The sequence below is a fragment of the Chiloscyllium plagiosum genome, unplaced genomic scaffold (genome assembly GCF_037043375.1).
Source record: "Chiloscyllium plagiosum isolate Xiang-an unplaced genomic scaffold, Cpla_swu_hap1 HiC_scaffold_12, whole genome shotgun sequence".
Lineage (NCBI taxonomy): Eukaryota > Metazoa > Chordata > Chondrichthyes > Orectolobiformes > Hemiscylliidae > Chiloscyllium > Chiloscyllium plagiosum.
The window spans coordinates 87,133,285-87,152,900 of record NW_028270150.1 but is presented as its reverse complement, the minus strand read 5'-3'; the positions used below and the strand labels follow the sequence as shown (position 1 = coordinate 87,152,900).

The following is a 19,616-nucleotide window of genomic DNA, read 5'->3' as shown; positions in this document are numbered from 1 at the left end:
GGCTATCTTAAAGCTGGTGAAGTCAATTTTGAAGCCATTGGGCTGTAAGCTTCCCAGGTGGAACATAAAGGTGTGGTTCCTCCAGTTTCCATTTGGCCTGTGACAAAATGGGTGGCAACTGGAAGGTTGGGTTGGTTGATGGGTGCAGAGTGCAGATGCTCTGCAAACCAGTCCCCAAATCTGCATTTAGTCTCCCCGATATAAAGGTGACCACGTCAGGAGCAACAATGCAATAGATGAGATTGGATGAAGTGCAGGTGAATCTCTGTCAGATCTGCATACATCAACCAACCCGATCTTTCAGTTGCCATCCATTTTAATTCCCCTTCCACTCCCCTGGTAACATCTCCATCCTTGGCCACCTCCACTGTCAGTGAGGCCAAATGGAAACTGGAGGAACATCACCTTATTTTTCACCTGGGAAGCTCAATGCCCAATGGCCTTAACATCAACTTTACCAGTTTCAAAATCCCTCCTTCCCCAGCCTTACCCACATCTAGCACCACCTCTCTTCCTCACCTCCCTGACCTGTCCACCTTGCTACTCACCTACCCCCTCCACCCTTCCCACCAGGGCAGCATGCCTCACAGCACCAGGGACCCTGTTTCGATTCCTGCCTCGGGCGACTGTCTGTGTGGAGTTTGCAGATTCTCTCAGTGTTTGCGTGTGTTTCCTCTGGGTGCTCCAGTTTCCTCCCACAGTTGAAAGATTTGCAGATTAGGTGAATTGGCCCTACTAAATTGCCCATATAGTGTGTTCAGGGATGTATAGGTCAGGTGCATGAGTCGGGGATAAATGTAAAGGAATGGGTCTGAGTGGATACTCTTCGGAGGGTCAGTGTGGACTTGTTGGGCCAAAGGACCTGTTTCCACATAGTAGGGATTTGAATTTTAATTCACAACAACCTCCTACCTGCATCCACCCAACTTTCCCCAGCCCCATCCCCTCCCTCTATATATTTTGGGTCGCCCTGCCCCTCTCCAGTCCTGATGAAGGGTTAGGACCTGAAACGTTGACTTTCCTGCTCCTCAGATGTTATCTGACTTGCTGTGCTTTTCCAGCTTCACATCTATTGACTCCATGTCCTGCTATTCTCTTAGTACTACTTGGATTTTAGATATTGCCCTCTATCTGGAAGGAAAGGGTTTAAATCAGACATTCCATAATGTTGTATTACTTAGCTTTTGATTTCTCTTTTTATTAAAGTAATATTTAGTGCCAGACTTTTCTTATAAAGCAAGGAATGTAAATTAATTTAGGTGAAGGAATACTTTCTCATAACTGGAGCGACTTCAATGGTTAAAAATTCAAAATTGACTCAGTACGAATGTTACAGAAAGAATGTTAGAAATGTTTTATCATATCACAGAATTCATAGAACATCATGCAGATCAAAGCAATATTCTTTGAAATGATTCAAATGTACTTTATCAAATATGGACACCAATGTGACATTTAAAAATTAACTTCATTGCAGTTAAGATAATTCATGAGAAGACAGTTGAAACAAACAATCTGATAGGAAAACCAGGCGATATGATTCACCACTAACCCTGAAAAAAAGATATGGATGTGTCATAGAGGATTGGCAACAAGCAAAGATAGCAAATGCATCGCATTAGTGGTTGTGGGTGGTGTTCAAGAGCGAAACAATTGTTACTAGGGCTGGTGAGAAGTGAAAATGAACTATTTCCCTTCAAGAGTGGTCATCTTTTTAAAATTGTTTTTAAGCAGGTGATTACAAATGAGTATTTTTGAAGCTCAATTCATTCCTTGTTTTTTGTATGGTGACCAAAATCTGAAACATGATAGGTTTGTGAACATAAAAGTTTAATATTTTCATTGTAAATTTTGTACTCAATTTAAATTAATTCACAGAAAGGTTGGGATTGGGAAGGGGGGTGGTCACAGGCTGGGCCAGCATTTATTGCCCATTCCCAATTGCCTACAGGACAGTTACGAGTCAACCATATTGCTGTGTGGTCTGGAGCGACCTGTAAGTCAGACCAGGTATGAACGGCAGCTTCCTTCCCTAAAGGACATTAATAAACCAGGTGTTTTTTTTTTGCTGATAATCAACAACATCAGTTCATAAGATATAGGAGCAGAATTCTGTCGTCATTTGGCCCATCGAGTCTGCTCTGCCATTCAATCATGGCTGATATGCCCTCACCCCTATTTTCCGGTCTTCGCCCCGTAATCCTTCAACCCATTACCAATTTTAAAAATCTATCTAACTCCCTATTAAATTTACTCACTGTCCCAGCATCCACCACACTTTAGAGTAGCGAATTCCACAGATTCATGGTCATCATTAGACTCTTATTTCCAGATTATTATTCAATTCAAATTCCACCATCTGCCATGATGGGATTTGAACTGAGATCCCCAGAACATCACCTGGATCTCTGGATTATTCTTCTAGCGATAATACCAATTGTCCATCACCTGCTTTTAAAGATATGGAAAATCCAACACTGTTCATAATCAGTTTCTTTATCCACACACCCTGCTACTATGATGAGACTAAAGAATGAAATAAAGCTTTTACTTGTTTTAAGGAATTTGAATTTTGATTTTTTTCAAAGTATTATATACCACTATTATGAAAGTGTTCAGATGCAATGACACAGAACAGTTCAAATAAGGCAGACGTTGAAGCAATAGTCAGTTTAATATTGAACAAAGGACATCCCAAAGATCACAATGCAGAAAACCAAGAATTAGCTGATAATTCTTCAGATGAAAAGAATTTCCTTTAGAAGCAGGAGATGGGTATGAAATAGCTTGAATATAAAATGTAAAAATAAATTTAAATGTAAAAAGTACCTAAGTAAAAACCAATCATAACAAAAGCAATAAAACGGAAGCCCTCCTTAAAATTTACATTGCCTCAGAGGTCCATTCAATCTTGATCATTAATTCACTGGCCAAACTGGTCAGACCTTCTTCAATGGTTTCCACTGTTCAAAACCCAAAGAGATGAAATTCTGTTTCATCTCCCCTATTGCTTTCGTGAAATCCATGTTATCCACGATAATTGTCACTTGCTCCCTCAACTTTATTCATAGCAAACTTTTGATCACCCAATTCTCTTTCCTGGTCCCTATGTTGGGTGAGATTATAAACGGTTCTTTGATTCTTCAATTTCAATTCTTCAATCCCACCCCTTGCATTAAAAACAGAAATCGTTGAATCTTCTGTCCTTGAAAACTGCTACACCATTTCAAGCTTCCATTTCTCAGTCTTTGAATGCAGTTTCACCTCCCAAGTCCATGCAATTTCATGTCTGAACCCTTCTAAATCAAGTTCCTAATCTGGCCACAACACTGAAAGAACAAGTATCAAAGTCGTAAATGACATTCCTGATTATTGCAACTAATTATCCTTCTCATCCTCAGCAGCCTTTCACATGTCTAACAGGGTGCCTCTGTCATCCAGCTGAATATAACAGCCCATACTTGGCTCCGATCTTATTAACCAAATCACAGCAAGTGATTTACCTGCAATAGTTTATCTTCAGACTTCTGTTACCACTGATATGCTCGACTTGGCCTTATGGTTTTTCTTGGCCATGTTCCCTCTGAATATACATTATGATGACACTCAGTTCTACTTCATCTCCAGTCTCTAAACTGTCAGACTTTTATCCAGCATGTGAGCAGAAAATTTCTTCAGACTAAATCCGAGAAAGCCTCTGCCTTCAGTTCTTACCAGTAACTGTTTCCTAAATGTCAATTCCATTCCTTTTCCCTGGCAATTCTAACAGGTTGAATGAAAGTGTTTGCAATATTGGTGTCACATTTTATCCTAATATGAACTTCTGAACACATACCCATGTTAACACGATGGTTCCCTTTTTCCACCTTCACAACATGGCTCAACTCCGTTCCTGCAGAAAATCTTACACATGCCTTCATTATCTCGAGATCTAACCACTCCAACAAGGTACTTAGTAGCCTCCCGCATTGTACCATCCATACACTTGAAATCATCCAAACATTGGCCACATGTCCTAAGGTGCACTAAATCCTAGTCACTTGCCATCTCTCTGCTCAATGAGATAGGTTGCTGCCTGGTGCAATGTCTCTATTTTAAAACTGTCATGCTAGTTTTCAAATCCTTTCAATTCCCATCGTTATAAGATTGCCTCCAGTCCCAAAATTCTTTGCGAACCTACTTCCAATTCTGACTTCCTGAAATCCCAAATTTTAACTATTGAGTACTATGTTTTCCTCTGCCAAGAATAAACTTTGGAACTTCTCCTCTATTCATCTTAAGATCTTCCATAAAATCCACCTCCATATATCATGAAATCTCTATGTGGAGAAAGTGAGGACTGCAGATGCTGGAGGTCAGAGTCAAGTGTGGTACTGGAAAAACACAGCAGGTCAGGCAGCATCCGAGGAATAGGAGCATCAACATTTCATCAGGAATGTGGCTTGTGGGCCAGGGGGCTGAGAGATAAATGGGAGGGGATGAGGGAAGGAGGTAGCTGAGAATGCAATAGGTAGATGAAAGTGGAGGAGAAGGTGATAGGTTGAAGAGGAGGGTGAAGCAGACATATGGGAAAGGCGATGGACAGGTCAACAGGGCGGTGCCAAATTGGAGGCTTGGGACTGGGATAATGTGGAGGGAGGGGAAATGAGGAAACTGGTGTTCTTCCTCCAAGCGTCAGTTGATAAGGGTTTAGCGATGGAAGCTGCCCAGTACCTGCATGTCATTGGCGAAGAGGGAGTTAAGTGTTCAGCTACGGGGTAGTGGGGCTGTCCCAAAAATGTTCTCTGAAACGATCTGCAAGTTGGCACTCTGTCTCCCCATGTACAGGAGACTACATCGGGTGGAACGGATACAGTAGATAACATTGGTGGAGATACAGGTAAATTTCTGTCAGATGTGGAAGGATCCTTCAGGGACTTAGAGATGAGGGGGAAGGTGTGACTGCAGGTTTTGCACTTCCTGCGGTGGGAGGAGAAGGTGCCGGGAGTGAGGTGTGAATCTGACGAGGGAGTCGCGGAGGAAATGGTCTCTCCCGAACGCTGATAGGTATGGGGAGGGAAATATGTCCCTGGTGTTGGACTCTGCTTGTAGGTGGTAGAAATGGTGAAGAATGATGCGATGTTACAGCGGTTGGTTGGGTGGAAGGTGAGGACCAACAGGTTCTGACCTTGTTGTGTTGGGAGGGGTGGGGTTCAAGGGCAGAGGTGCATGAAGTGGAGAAAATGTACTGGAGGGCATTGTCAACCATGTGAGAAGGGAAATTGCGATCTTTGAAGAAGGAGGACATTTTGAAAAGGAGGCCATCCCCTCATTATATCCATTGTAATCACTGAAATAACTTTGTTTCTAATCAGTAAGGCTACTCCACCTCCTTTGTGGTTTTTCCTGTCTATCCTTCATGGAAGCTGTTTAGTGGTCTTCAAAAGAATCCCTATAGTGTGGAAACAGGCCATTTGGCCCAACAAGTCCACACTGACCCTCCGATCCCACCCAGACCCATTTCCCTATCCTATTTACTGCACGTTTCCCCTAACTAATGCATCTCGCTTACACATCCCTTAACATTTTAGGCAATTTCGCATAGCCAATCTGCCTAACGTGCACATCTTTGGACTATAGGAGGAAACTGGAGCACCAGGAGAAGACCCACACAGACAAGGGCAGAACGGTAACTGTCAGTGTGGAGTTTGCACAGAGGCTGGAATCGAACCCAGATCCCTGGCACTGAGGGGCAAAAGTGCTAACCACTCTATAACCTTGTATATTTAGATCCTAACCCCAACCGTCCTGCAACATGACTACTATATCATAATCTCTCATTTCAATTTGTGCCTGCATCTCATTTAATTTGTTCCTTATACTCCATGCATTCATAATTAGAACTTTTTGTTTGACAATGCTCCTGTTAAGCATCTTAAGATGCTTTATTTTCAAGGTTTTGTATAAATGTAATTTATTGCTGCTGTAAAATTAAATAGCTTACAGGTCAGAGAAGTGAGAGGAGAAAGTGGGTGGGGGTTAGGAAGAGATGTCAAAAAACAGCAAAATGTTGGGCAAGTTCATTCAAACTAATCTTCACCTGCAAATCTTACAATTCTCTCCACTGCATCCAAAGCAATAATCACTTTAGATAGGCTTGTATCTGTAATTTCCCTCACAGCAAGTCATGACTTTGATCTGAATTATAACACAGATATAGAACAGGAGTACTGCAATTCCTTTCTAACACAAAGAATTTTTTAACTCTGAGGATATGAGTCAGCCCACCCTTGCTCAGTACTCTGTACAAGTTAAAGAATACCACTGAGACCAATTATCTTCCCCCTCATCTACTGAACAGAGTGTGTAACAGACAGAGAGAACATTCTGAAGTGGGGAAAGAAAAAAAAACAAGAAGAACTGAATATTTTCAGATTTCTGGAAACTGATAGCTATGATGTTTTCTTTATCTATGATCAATTAACTTGCTACCATCCCCAGAGGGATTGAACATTGTCAGATACATTTGAATTCCTGATGACTCAAAGAATTACAAGACAAGATTTCACACAAACTTTTAAAGTAGTAAACAAGCTAAAATAAATGGTGGTTAAACATTACTTAGTAGTCAAATACTGTAATACACAGAAATAAATATTGTATTTGCATTTTAACACTTGAAATTCTTTGCTACTTTCACACATGCCAGATTCTCAACAGAATTACAATCTTTACAGGAACCAGTCCAAAGTTACTCCCAATTTCCAAAAGATTCACTTTTATTTGTTTGACCGAGTTTAACATCCTGTGACCCAAGGCCAATTCCCTGAATCTTCTGAGAGATAAATCCCATATATACATCTAGTACATGGCCTACTCTGGCAACGTTTTCCCTTGGCCTCTTCCAGTGTGCTTCAATGTCAAGAATTCCATCTTTTTGACGAGAGGTCTCCCTTTTTGCATTCAGTTTTGTAGCTAACAGAGAAAAATTCCTTTTCTTTCTGCTGACTGCAGCAGCTACTGGACAGACAGAGACACAAGGATAGAAGTTACTTCCCTCAAGCTGCCCCGAGTCTCACAGAACAAAAACAAATTCTGGAAACAAAAACCAAGGTGTTAAAACTGGTACATACATTTCAACTGCCATTGACTGGCCTCTGTCCTATAATAACCAGGCCAAACCAGCAGCTGGACATATCGTCTCTTTGCATTAATTTTAACTCAAGGTCAAATGTAAAAGAGAAAATTTAAAATCATCTTATGAAATTCTCTTGTTTGCAACATATTCAAATGATTAAAGTTTAAAATAGTAAATATGTAGAGAGCCTCTAGTAATACGCAATTAGATCATTGTCCTCAAGCAGAGTTTAAAACATATCATTGCACAGAACAGAGATGTTCCACTTTTCATCTGTGCTTTGTTTGACAGGAATACTTTGATATTAGCAATAGCCCCCAAAGTTGGAAGATGTTCCATTCCACAGCTGAACACAAACAATGGTTAAACATGCTTGGTACAAAAATCTCAAACACTTCATGAAGTCCAACTTGCTAAGAATAGAGCATTTTTAATTTGTACTTGGTTTAAAAAGTCATTCACAAACTGTAGTTAGTTTCGGATAGTGAATTGTTCAATGTATAATGTGGGAATCTTAAATGATCTCATTAAAAGGCATAACTAACTACAGTTAAACTTCACCAATTATACCAACAGAAACATTGAAGCAGTAGAAATGGCAAAAAGCCATCAAACTTGTTTAAAAGATTGCACACTTTAATATTCTGCACTCTTCATCACTCAACTTGTATTATCTGGAGTGGTATAAAATTCAAGTCTGGGTTGGAAGTTAGAACTGAGTGAAAAAAAAATCAACATTTTCTAAGATGTTTTTTTTTCTGATCGAAATTCTCAAATCATCAGTCGCCAAAGTTAACTTCACAATTGGAACTCTCAATCTCTGACCCATAACTACCACAGTTTCCCTACTGTGATTACGTAGCTGTTTTCCCATTTTCAAAATGTTCCATCGGCATTTCTCTCACACCAAACTTTAGGCTTAGAATTCAATTCTCTGATGCTGTGCCAATTTTCTTTTGGATCAGACAGACAGTTAATCCAGAGATTACTTCTGTGGTCTGCTCCTTAATTTAGCTTGTGGAACAAATTGCTCAACAACAGAACTCTCCCCTGATCCATCACAGAGTCCAATGCTCAAACTATTGCTCAAACTCTAATGTTGAAGTTCCTCAAACTACAATCACTGCAGATCTGGTAGCTGTGCATCATATTAGTATCCATCAGCTCCTACATGCCACACTTGTGGCATTTCATCTGCCATTCCATCTCTATTACAGGTCATTTGACTAATGAGAGTTTTTAGTTTTCAAGTATAGCTCTATGATTAGTAATGCAACGAAATAATTTATAGTGCTCTACCTAGACAGGACTGGAATACTCAGAATTGTGCCAAAATGTCCCCAGGCAGTCAAACTATTTACATTTAAATAGGAGGTTAGACAAATGCAATAGGATGTTATTTAATAATAAATAAATAAATAACATCACAAGTACAAATCAAAAACCAAATTCAAGATGTTAGCCACCTCAAAACTTAAAGTGAGCAAATGAGCACGAGCAATAGCAGAAACACTGCAGCAAGTTTACGACAGAAATGTGTTGATGTGGAAATATGGTGACATGTTAAAGTGGCAGGCAATGAGAAGCTCAGGGTTATTGTGACAGTCAGAGTGCTGGTCATCTGTAAAGTGATCACCCAGTCTGCGTGTCTTCACCCCAATGTAAAGACGACCATATAGTCAGCAACGAATATAGTAGACTACATTGAATGAATTGCAGGTAAGTCACTGCTCCATCTGGAAGGTATGTATGGGGCCTTGGATAACGAGGTGGTAGGTGGTAAATGGACAGGTGTTGAAACCTTCTGAAATTACAAGGGAAGGTGTCATGGGAGTGTAGAGAGGTGTTGGGAATGGAGGAGGAATGGATCAGAGCATCTCAGAGGGAACAGTCCCTGTAGAATGCTGACAAAAAAAGGGAGGGGAATGTGTGTCTGATCATGGCATTCCACTGGAGGTGATGGAAATTGCAGCTTACAATTCTTTGTATGTGGAGGGTAGTGGGGTGGTACGTGAAGACCAGGACTGGAATCAAGATTTTCCCCACGTTCATTGGAATCTGACTTGTACAGAATTACAAGCAGCTTTGATCATAATAAAGTGGGTCCATTGGCAGGATAGAAATTTAAGAGGGATTTGTACATCTTTTAAATAAATGACTGGGTGGAGACCTGGACATATACATTTGAACTGCTGTCATAAAGTATATTACACAGGTTAAATTTCAACAAACAATAAATACTAGAGCAGCTGAAAAGGTCAAACCTCAAATATTTTTATTGGTTCAGACAAAGGGTAGCACTGTTGCTGGTGTCTGAGTAACCATTAAAACTTCTGCTGGACCTTATGAAATTTGAAATTACAAACAATTTTGTAAATTATTTGGAGAATAATCCAGGGAGGAAAGAGGGGAAAAAAAAACGATCGAGTCTATTATGTTAACACATTCATGAGACGCTATGACCGACAGTATTGTCAGAACATAGTGTATTTAAAATTGTGAATGAAATGTTCTTATTGTCAATATAATATTGAAATAATTATAGGAAGAAATTCTGATAGAAATTAAAAATGCCACTAAAAGGAGGCACCTCTTTTCATGTTTTTCTTTGGGTGGAGGAGTGATAAATGTTTATTTTACATTATCATTGGCAATTTGGATTTTCCAGTAGAGGACAATGGATTTTTGGTTTCGGTTCTGTGAAAGTAAACTTTTTGAAAAAATGAAAGGTCAGAAAGTCATTTAGAGCAGTGAACCAATTACATTATTTACAAGAAAACAAATGATTTCAGTCAAGTGACCAACAACATAGCTGTGGCATTAAGTGATGAATTGCTTACAATGTGTAATTTTATGACCTACAGAAAAACAGACAGAGCTATTCATAGTTTTAAGCTCAATTCAGGAAAACAGTTGCAACCTACCAGAAGGGCAGCATTTTTTTTAAAGTTGTATTGAAATCTTAAAAATGGAAGTATATAGTTTGCAGAATCTCCAAACTGGGAGTTTGTAGCTGTCTCCTGGCTGTAAGAATCAAAAAGAAATACAGGCCCTCAGAACTGGGAATAATCAATTAAGTAAGGAAGTGAAGATAGGTTCACTGGGATTGAACAAAAGATATTGTTGGAGAAAAATGGTTGAATCTTTTTGCTGATGTTAAGATTTTTTCTAAACTGCTTTAATAAGTTTCTTACATACAAATGCTGCATATGTTCTTTTGCAAAGAACACTGGCAACCTTCTGTGAATATGTTCAATGACTAACAATAATTAAGCTGAAAAAACAATTTATGATCCATCAAGCGAGGCTTTACTCTGGGATCACATTTGTCCAGTATTACAATGATCTGGGATCATAACACAAAGTATAAAACAAATCAAACTCGAATAAATCCTGTACCATTGAGGAATTCATCTTCACCATTGTTAACAGAGTAATACTAGCAGAAACCTGGATACAAATTCTTTGCTTATCTTCTTGGCAAATAATTTCCCTTGCACTTAACCGAGTTAAGAGGGCCATAAACGCTACAATTCTACGAAGACTTGTGGTGCATCATCTTTAACATATAAAGACCTTCTGTAGAACATAACAAATCTCGGGAAAAATGTGATTTTTGAAAGTGTGAAACCATCACCTTTGCACTCCGCCTAAAAAATAGCCAAATTTAATCCATCGAAAAAAATATCAGTCTTTCCAACTCTTTGGTCGATTTTGGGTAAGGCACACGAAGAATCAAAATATGTCCTTTCAGCAAAAAACCCTCAGCAACCAAGATCAACAGTCTTTTAGTTCAGACTAAACTTCTGTTCCACCACCGAACTCACCAGATAGCCTCCTCCTTCAAAGACCACAATTTCCCCTCCCATGTGGTCGATGATGCTTTCCAGTACGTCAGCTACTTCCTACACCTCCGCCCTCAAACCCCAGCCTTCCACCCGCAACAAGGACAGAATCCCCCGGTCTTCACTTTCCACCCCCTTTACCTCCTAACCTCTGGATACATCATCCTCCGCCATTTCTGTCACCTACAAACGGTCCCCACCACCAGTGATATATTTCCCTCCCATCTCTATCCGTTTTCTGTAAAGACCATTCCCTCTACAACTCCCTTGTCAGATCCACGCCACCCTCCAGCCCACACGCCACTCTTAGCACCTTCCCTACCACTGCAGGAATTGCAAAACCTATGCCCACACCTCCCACCTCACCTCTATCCAAGGCCCCAAAGGAGCCTTCCACATCCATCAGAGTTTTACCTGCACTCCCATATGTTATTTATTGTATCTGTTGCTCCTGATATGGTCTCCTCTACATTGGGGAGACGAATGCCAACTTGCAGAACCCTTCAGAGAACATCTCTGGGACACCCGTACTAACCAACCCCACCACCCCGTGGCTGAACACTTCAACTTCCCCTCCCACTCCACCATGGACACGTGGGTTCTGGGCCTCCTCCATCGCCATACCCTAATCGACACCTGGAAGAAGAACGCATCATCTTCCGCCTTGGGTCCCTCCAACCACACGGCATCAGTGTGGATTTCACCAGTTTCCCCATTTCCCCTCCCCCCACCTTATCCCAGATCCAACCTCCCAAACTGGGACTACCCTCATGACTTGTCCATCTTCCTTCCACCTATCCGCTCCACCCTTCTCCCATCCTATCACCATTACCCTCACCTCCAACTACCTATCACATACTCAGCTATCTTCCCCGCAGCCCCAAAGCCGTATTTATCTCTCAGCACACCCAGCCCACAGAGTTCATTCCTGTTGAAGAGCTCTTGCCCAAAATGTCTATTCTCCTCCTGCTGCACTTCTCCAGCAACACACTCTCAACATATGCACATAAACCAATCTCAATATTTCAATTAATATATACACAGTGTTGGGCATCATCCATGTTATTCTTTCTGAAATTTGATGTATTATGGCCAGTATTATTAACGATAAGCATAAATATTTAGCTTTTTTGAGATGAGTATCTGGATTTAGGTCTATCCTGAATAAATGATCATATCACATTACTGTCATGTAACAGGAGAACACACAATTGGATGTTATAACCACAATTTAATGAATACTTGCATTTACAAACTTTAAACCATATGAAATATACAGAAGTAAAAAATATTATTCATTCACTCGGGTTTTTTTTAAAAACTTACTGAACACAAATATAATGTATTAAAGAAGGGCAAAAGGACTTGACATTGAAGAATAAGAACAGTTTTCTCTTTCTCCTGGCTTTTGTGTTTTGTCTTGTACAACTGTGAATAAAGTATTTAATGCCTTGTGTAACAAACAACAGTTAACTGTGGCTTTGTACTTACATCTCACAAATACCACATGGATCAGTTTATACAGGCAAAAAAATCTGCAGGACAGATTATTCTATTTAACAACAAACTGGATAGCAACCAAAACTGCTTCAGCATTAGCAGGCAGGTGTCAGCTGTGGCCCAGTTGGTACCACTCTTGCCACAAAGTTTTAGTTTCAAATCCCTATCCAAGATTTGAGCATAAACATCAAGGCTGACACACCCCAGTGCAGTACTAAATCAGTGCTACATTATCGGAGGTACCATTTTTGGAAAAGATGCTAAACTGTGACCTGTCTGCACTCTCAGGTGCACGATGCAAAAGAACATATTTCAGAGTGGTAGTAGTGGAGTTGATCAAAATGCATTCTTCAATCATGACGAAAGCAGATTGTCAAATCAGCTCTGATGAAGCGTCATATAGCCTCAAAACGTTAGCTTGCTCTTTCTCCATTGATGCAGACTGTCCCGTTATGATCTCCAGCATTTGTTGCTTTCAGTACAGATTCTAGTATCTGCACTAATTTGCTCCTAGAATATCACATCTTTATGGGAGTTTGCTCTGTGCAAACTAGCTGCTATACATTCTCCAACAGTAACTACACTCCATAAATATTTGAATAGTAATTGTTTCAAGTCATCTGGCAGTCATGCACAGCAGTAAATAAATGCAAGTCTCTCTTTTTCTTCAAATTAAACTGCTACCACTGTCTGCAATAATACAGAGGTGACATTCTAATCTGGCAGTCAATACCTGCACTCTGGAAGAAAGCATTGCAAAGCCTACCCTCTAAAACATAATTGGATTATTTGGTTGCCATCAGGGACAACAACTTCAGTACGATATCAAACTGTATTTACAAAATGCTTGGAAGTCTGTCAGATCTCCAAGCTACTTCTTCAATGTCCCTACAACCATGAGTACAGTTTGAATTCAGCATGTACATTCTGTAGGATGAATACAGTAGTTAGTCCCAGTGCTGGGTCTGGTCTTTGAATCAAAAGGCTGTAGATTCAAAATCTACATTGAAATACAATCTTAGGCTGACACTCCAGTGGAGTACTCAAGGTGAGGAGTTTTGAATTGACTTTATATGGAGTTTCAGTCTGCCCATCACATCGATATTAATGTGCACTTTAAAAGAGCAGAAGGGTATTTGGTTTCAAAGGCAACATTTACACCACCAAAAACATGGATCATGTGAATATTTAGCTCATTGCTGAGCGTGAGGCTTGTTGTGCAAAAGGATTGATGGACTTCTTGCATTACAATTCAGTGACTACAGTTCAAAATGACTTTGCTTGCTATGAGGCACTTTAGGATGTCCTGAATTCATTTATCTCTTGTATTTACAGCTTGCACTTGATTAACAGTTCTTAACGCAATCAATCATCCTATGGTACTTCACATAAGCACAAAGAAACAGAAATTAACCTCAAGCTGTTGAAAGGTATTTAGGATGGGTTATGAAAGGCATGGTTAGAGAAAAAATATTAAAGCTAGGTTAAAGAATTAATATCAAGGCCCAGCTTAAAAAAAAGTGAGAGAGATTGAAGTAGGGAATTCCAGATATTAGGGCAAGAAGTAGTTTAACAGATGGTCTTGATCCTAATAATAAAGTCCATCAGTTTGCTCCACCTGTTAGATGCAAGGATGGGGGAGGAGCAAGATGTTTAAAGAGAACGGGAATTATTTTATCTCTCTATGATGACCATGGTATACTAAGCGCCTTGGGCCAAGGACTGAAAGGTCCGATAATGAATAATAAATGACAAGACCTATAATTTGTTAAATATGGTGAAATCAGTGCTCCTTGAACTTGGAGGTGTAAAGATGATAGAATCATAGAAACCCTACAGTGTGGAAGCAGGCCCTTCAGCCCAACAAGTCCACACTGACCCTCCAAAGAGTAACCCGCCCATACTCTTTCCCCCTACTCTATATTTAGCCCTGACTAATTAACCTAACATACACATCCCTGAACACTATGGGCAATTTAGCATGGCCAATTCACCTAACCTACACATCTTTGGACTGTGGGAGGAAACTGAAGCACCCGGAAGAAACCCACGCAGACACAATTTGCAAACTCCATACAGGCAGTTGCCTGAGGCTGGAACTGAACCCGGTCCCTTGGTATACTTGGGAAATAACAAGGATGGGGGAAGGGAATGGGCCAAAGACTAATGCAAGAGGTGAGAGGATGATTAAAACTGATCAACAGCTGGAAACATATTCTCATTAACACCCAAAGGCGAGACAGCTTGGAATTTGAAAGTGCCATTCTAAGTGGCTTAGGGAAACATTTTTTCATGGAGGTTATGAGTGGCAAGTTGCAACGCATACAAGATAGTGAACAGAGATATGAATATGGGGATCTAGAGTTCACAAGGAAGAAATTAAACAAAGACAGGAAAGCACTGCAGAGCAATCATCCTCACAGAATACCAGTTGTTGATTGTTTATTACATTTAGTTAGCAGTTTCTGAATATTAGCAAAATACTAAATTCTGCTACTGCTCTATAAATACGTGGAAGTGAATGCACCCAAGGTGCTACTTTATTGACAGTTTCAGAATTGGTCAGAAATAATAATATTCTGAAAATAATTATCACTCCCTCAGAAGTATTAAAGAATTAAAGGGCAAAGGTAGAACTCAGTCATCTTCAGGGAGTAATTGCTTTCAAAAGTCTACAGCACAAAAATCTCTGAAAGATTGTATATGGATGCTTAAAAGAAATTAGTCAGTTGCATGCAAAAGAATATTAAGAAGTGCAAGTGAGGAAAGTGGGATTTCACTGAATAGTTAAAAGTGGAGAAAAACACTGGTAAATTTGCTTGATATGTTATATCACATATTTTGTGTTATAATGTTGTATGTACGATCAGTATCTTTTTGGAAGGAATAGATTTGGCTCATTTAAGATCTACAACTTATTTTTTCAAGTTTTCTATCCTTCTGTAATTAAAGCTGTTGCATCTTTACTGTAAACTGTTTTGTGTTTTAGCTCAAACTTCAGCTTCAAACTGCTGCTCCAAAAACAAAACTAACATCGCACCACCATCTACTGCTTCACATGCTATCACAGGGATGAGCTGTCTCACTGCAGCAGCTGCAATATGTAACAAGTGCATTCATAAATTCATAATTTATCTATGACAGCCTAGCACGTCAGACAAAAAAGGGGTCTCCAGCATTTTAGCATTCCCTTAGTACTGCCCTGATGTGCTCAAGTCTCTGCAGCAAGGTCTGAACAGCAGTATTGATAACAGCAGTTACATTGCATTGCCACTTCTCTTGGTTCCCTCCTCCTTTAGGGAGGCACGAGCTAGAAGTGAGAAAAATAACCTTTGCCTGTCACACACCTTCTGGCAGAGATCTAGGATTTGCCCTCACTACAGTAAACAATGCCTGGTCTAAAAGGACAATATTAGAAAAACACAGACTGCTGAGATATTTTGAACTTTTCTGACATGTATCTTTGCACAAACTCTGGATTCTAATCACACAAAAGTTCACGTTGGGCAGCTGCTAATTTCTTAGAACTAGCAAAACTGCAGTAGATTATAACAGACTTGCCAAAAAGGAAGACAATTTCCAAATTACCTTCACATTGAAAAAAAACATAAATAGAGCTGTGCTCACTTTTCCCATTTGAAGATGTTTGCTTAGATTTAGTACTCAACCAAATAAAATATTTGGCACCAGGTTTTTTGTTTTAATTCTCTCAAGTTCATTCTGTATAAAATGACATTCATTTTTTTTGAAAAAGAAATATGGAATGCAGTGACTAGATCAATTCCTAAATGTATTGCCCCCTCTCCAGGTTATTTCTGATTTCAAATGCTTTAATGTCATGACCAAAGACAGCAGTCACTCCTCTTTCATGGCATCACTTTTATTTATACATTAAGTAAAGGGGTGGTAGTGGCAGCAGCAGCAGCAGCAGCAGGATAAAGCTGTAATACTGGTTCACGCGAACAATCTACAAGTTTTTCAGAGAGAATTCCTACAGTGGGGAAACAGGCCCTTCAGCCCAACAAGTCCACACGGACTCTCCAAAGGGACCCATTCCCCTACATTTAGCCCTGAGTAATACACCTAACCTACACATCCGTGAACACTATGGGCAATTTAAGTTTGGCAAATTCACCTTACCCACATCTTTGCATTGTGGGAGGAAACCTACCCAGACACAGTGAGAATGTGCAAACTCCACACAGACTGGAATGGAACTCAGGTGCCTAGCACTGAGACAGCAATACTAACAACTGAGCTACCATGCTGCCCCAGATGGGTGTGATTGATTGTCTCCTGTTTCTCGGGGGTTGGTTTAGATTGTGATATGCGGGACAAGAATAAATTAGCAAGGCAAATGGTATGTATAAGAGTAATGCAGGAATTCTACAAGATTTTTACAGGAATTATACAAGAATACTCTCGTCTCAGAGGCAGAGCAATGAACATTCATTAGTTTCATTTTTGAGGTGAAGCTGCTCAATGTATAGTACTGCCCCTCACACATGCTCTGACAGCAAGTGACATCAGCACATGCACAGAACTGTGCAGAGGCTTTGACACTGACATCAGCGCATGCGCAGAATAAAGTGTACAAAACAATAATTGCTGGAATCGCACTATTGTGAACAGAGGTAAGCATTCTTGAAAATACCACTCACTAATTCTTCAGCGATGTAATAGTCAAATCACAATGCCAAAATACGGTTCATATGAGAACTACCCATATTAAAAAAAACACACAACCATTTCTCTTGTCCTGTCCATAATCAAAGTAGGTATGTCACACTTATACAACAGTTAAGCATACCAACGATCCACAGATCATGAAACTGGTAAAACTTTAATTCCACATCATCTGTATTGCTTGTCTTTCAACTGGGAGCAAAGAAAATTAGGAAACAGACCCCCTAATAGGTGTAAAACGTCGATTCTCCTGCTCCTTTGATGCTGCCTGACCTGCTGCGCTTTTCCAGCAACACATTATTAAGCCATAAATATGTCCAGCCAAGCTAAAAGAACTGATTATACATCACTACACTGGAAAAATGAACATCTGCATATTTCTGTTCCTTTGTGGATAAGACAGACTCTGGAGTTTGGCAGATATTTATACAGGCAAAAGTGAGGACTGCAGATGCTGGAAATCAGAGTTTACATCAGAGTGGTGCTGGAAAAGCACAGCAGATCAGGCAGCATCCGAAGAGCAGGAAAATCAACGTTTCAGGCAAAAGCCCTTCATCAAGAATCTGTTTATAGAGAACGACTGTGACATGCAAGATCTGGAAGGATCAGTCGGATTTTCTGTTTTACAAAACACCCCGGAATGTAACCGAGAGCTTCACTAAGTTTTACCTGGGCACAGAAAACGTGTCCGGGCTCCCATTTAACGCGTTAGTACGTTATCAGCTTGAAATCAAGTATTCAAACCAAACGGGAAAAAGTGATCCTGCCATAAAACATGTTTCCAGAAATAGACAGGCATCCGGAAAATAACTGATCGTGAAAGCAACTGACAATGTCACCAACTTCTATTTTCAATGTCTGTGCTGATAAAAGTCAACCAGTTACATAGAAAACAGTGAGAGGTTGCAAGCGAACGAACAGTAGTGATTTGCAGCCAAAAGCAATGCAGTCAAAAAGTCTGAAGACCTGAATGCAGCAACAATGCACAAGTTCTTAGGGTTGCTGCTGATTGACAAGTATATGATGAGCATGCGCACTAACTTCACCCGCTGAAGGCCCAATCGTCAATCTGTGCAAATCAAACTTCATTGCAGTCGGGACACCGACCTGTTTTTAATCTCTTCTTTTCCGGCAACAACACAGCGACCAAGTCGCCAACACTTTGCCCTCGCTCTAGGTTACGCGGCAGAGCAGCAAGAAAAGACCAGTCACACCAACAGCAGCATCTCGCTCACTTCCGGCTCGTTCTATTGTGAAGCGGCGATCGCTGACCGTCCCTGACGTGATTGCGTCACCGAAATCTGTGCATCACGCGTCGCACGTCTCCAGTTCCTGCGCATGCTCTGTGACGCCCAGTGACGTGAGACGTCGCGAGCCCATGTGATTATTCCACAAGCGGGTTTTGTAGATGGCGCGACAGGGAGAAGGGGAAAGTATTGTTAATGTGAAAGTTAATGGAGATGTGTGTCACACTGTTAGGTCTGACCTCCCATACATGTGCAATTCATGCGTGACCATGGCCGGAATGTTCTGTTGCTAAATGGCTGGTATCTTTGAAACTCCCATAGGCGTCATCCTTCAGCAGTTAACCAAACATTATATATTTGTTCGACCACCAGCAACCAGAACCTGGATCCTGAGGGACACAGTCTACACGCCAAACTCCTTTTGCATTTGGGAGACAGTGGGGTCCGCAGATGCTGGAGATCAGAGTTGAGAGAGTTGCTGGAAAAGCACAGCAGGTCAGGAAGCATCCGAGGAGCAGGAGAATCAATGTTTCGGGCTGGAGTCCTTCATCAGGAATTTCCCTTCTCCTCGGATGCTGAGCTTTTCCAGCAACACACTCTCAATTCCTTTCGCATTTGACCATGCAAGGACACTGCATCTTGAACCAGATTTGGATGTGAAAGTGAGGGCTGCAGATGCTGGAGATCAGAGCTGAAAATGTGTTGCTGGAAAAGCGCAGCAGGTCAGGCAGCATCCAAGGAGCAGGAGAATCGACGTTTCGGGCATAAGCCCTTCTTCAGGAATGAGGAAAGTGTGTCCAGCAGGCTAAGATAAAAGGTAGGGAGGTGGACTCCAACCACAAGGGATGAACTCAGATTTCTCCAGTTTCCTCATTTCCCCTCCCCCCACCTTGTCTCAGTCAAATCCCTCGAACTCAGCACCGCCTTCCTAACCTGCAGTCTTCTTCCTGACCTCTCTGCCCCCACCCCACTCCGGCCTATGACCCTCACCTTGATCTCCCTCCACCTATCGCATTTCCAAAGCCCCTCCCCCAAGTCCCTCCTCCCTACCTTTTATCTTAGCCTGCTGGACACACTTTCCTCATTCCTGAAGAAGGGCTTATGCCCGAAACGTCGATTCTCCTGTTCCTTGGATGCTGCCTGACCTGCTGCGCTTTTCCAGATTTGGATGTGCCAGTGTTGGACTGGGGTGGACAAAGTTAATAGTCACACAACACCAGT

General features: G+C 40.8%; 1 protein-coding gene across 1 annotated transcript in view; it reads right to left on the bottom strand.

Annotated features, from left to right (window-relative positions):
- LOC122554954 (calcium-binding protein 39) overlaps nucleotides 1-18,405 on the bottom strand; it is a 75,988-nt gene extending 57,583 nt beyond the window's left edge. Inside the window, exon 1 of the mRNA XM_043700421.2 lies at nucleotides 18,256-18,405. The gene's annotated coding sequence lies outside the window, so the exon portion shown is untranslated. The remainder of the gene's footprint in view (nucleotides 1-18,255) is intronic.
- Nucleotides 18,406-19,616: the final 1,211 nt, after the last annotated feature.